The sequence below is a fragment of the Myotis brandtii genome, unplaced genomic scaffold, assembly GCF_000412655.1.
Source record: "Myotis brandtii unplaced genomic scaffold, ASM41265v1 scaffold257, whole genome shotgun sequence".
NCBI classification, from domain to species: Eukaryota; Metazoa; Chordata; class Mammalia; order Chiroptera; family Vespertilionidae; genus Myotis; species Myotis brandtii.
In genome coordinates, this window is record NW_005359757.1 from 1058491 (window position 1) to 1060607 (window position 2117).

General features: G+C 55.4%; 1 pseudogene; it reads left to right on the forward strand.

Moving 5' to 3' along the window:
• The first annotated feature begins 318 nt into the window (after nt 1-318).
• LOC102259594 lies at nt 319-1654 on the forward strand (annotated as a pseudogene).
• The last annotated feature ends 463 nt before the right edge of the window (nt 1655-2117 follow it).

Below are 2117 nucleotides of genomic sequence, written 5' to 3' on the forward strand. Positions count from 1 at the left end.
AGCCTCCTCAGCCACCTTCACCAGGTCTTCTCCTTCGCATCCCTCCTCTTTTCTCAACCAACTACAAGAAACTCAGTTTTCAAGGCTTCGCTCTGGAAAGCCCTTCCATCTTCCCGAGGGCCATGAGGCACGGTATGCTATGCTCGTGTGCAGGCCTCTGACTGTCCTCCTCAGCACCAGTAGCTACAGAACTCTACATGCCAGTCAGTGTGCCAAAGGCTTTACCAAGAGTCTCATTTAATCCTCACAAGAACCTAATAGATTTTGCCTTTAAAAGAGAGAGAGAGAGAGAGAGAGAGAGAGAGAGAGAGACCGCCCTCGCTCTGACCTGCAGCTGCCACTGCCCGCGTGCCCACCATGGCCCTGCTGCACTCCAGCCGCGTGCTATCCTGGGCCACCACCGCCTTCCATCCAGGCCTCGCAGGCGTGGCTTCTGCCTGAGCCAGCTCCTGGTGGGCCCATGTGGAGGTGGGTCCCCCAGATCCCATCCTGGGAGTCACCAAAGCCTTTGAAAGAGACACCAACAGCAAAAAGGTGAATCTGGGAGTTGGTGCCTAGCGGGACGATCACAGAAAGCCCGACATGCTCCCTAGGATGCGGAGGCAGAGGCCCAGATTGCTGCAAAAGATCTGGACAAGGAATACCTGCCCATGGGGACTGGTCGAGTTTTGTAAGGCGTCTGCAGAGCTGGCCCTGGGCAAGAACAGCGAAGTGCTGAAAAGTGGCCGGGATGTCACCGTGCAGACCGTTTCTGGAACCGGGGCCTTAAGGATCAGAGCCAGTTTCCTGCAAAGATTTTTCAAGTTCAGCTGGGATTCCTGGGGGAATCACACACCCATCTTCAGGGATGCTGACACACAGCTGCAGGGCTATTGCTACTATGACTCCAAGACGTGCGGCTTTGACTTTACAAGCCCATGGAGGACATTTCAAAAATGCCACAGCCAAGTGTCCTCCTCCTGCACGCCTGTGCCCACCACCCCACAGGAGCGGACCCTCCCCCCAGCAGTGGAAGGAGATAGCCTCCGTGGTGAAGGAAAACAATCTCGTTGTGTTCTTTGACATGGCCTACCAAGGCTTTGCCAGCGGCGATGGAAACAGGGATGCCCGGGCTGTGTGCCACTTCATCCAACAGGGCATTAACGTTTGCCTCCGCCAGTCCTATGCCAAGAACATGCGCTTATATGGTGAGTGTGTGGGAGCCTTCACTGTGATCTGCAAAAATGCCGATGAGGCCAAAAAGGTGGAGTCATAGTTGAAGATCTTGATTCGCCCCATGTGTTCCAACCCTCCTGTCAACCAGGCCCGGATCGCCTCCACCGTTCTGAACAGCCCAGATCTGGGAACGCGGTGGTTGCAGGAAGTGAAAGGCATGGCCTACTGCATCATTAGCATGCGGACCCAGCTGGTCTCCAACCTCAAGAAGGAGGGCTCCTCCCACATCCCCCACCAGATCGGCATGTTTTGTTTCACAGGACTGAAGCCCGAGCAGGTGGAGCGGCTGACCAAGGAGTTCTCGGTCTACATGACAAAGGGTGGCCGCATGTCCGTGGCAGAGTCACCTCCGGCCACGTGGGCTACCTTGCCCATGCCATTCCGCAGGTCACCAAGTAATTTCCCCGATGAGAGGAAACAGAGACAACCTCCCTGCCGACCTCTGGGGGAAGGAGATGCACAGGGAGGAAGAGGGAGGGTGGATGGTGGTGGGCCGATCATTTCTTTCAACCACAGCACTGAAAACTCAGCGTGGAAATGGTTTCTCGACAAAGGACGCGTAGGGAACTAGGCAGAGGCACCTGTGGCTGGTGCGTGGGACTTCGTGGCTCTAAACCAAAATCTCCCTCATCTGTGTTGCTCCAGCTTTTCCGAAAGAGCTTACATGTACAAGAACGTCATAGCCCAAAACCTGTCCATCACACCATTGCAATATTCCAGAAGCTTTAACTGAAGCACCTGGTGGTGTCGATGCCACGTATATGAGTCTCTGTGAGAAGACCTGGTTCCGGCAATCATGGGCAGCCTCACGTTTGTGCTCCCGGATTGAGCAGCCTCACCAACAGACCACATTGCAGAAACCGTGCTTTGTGAAAGCCAGCGCGTCGGCTGCCACTGCAGCG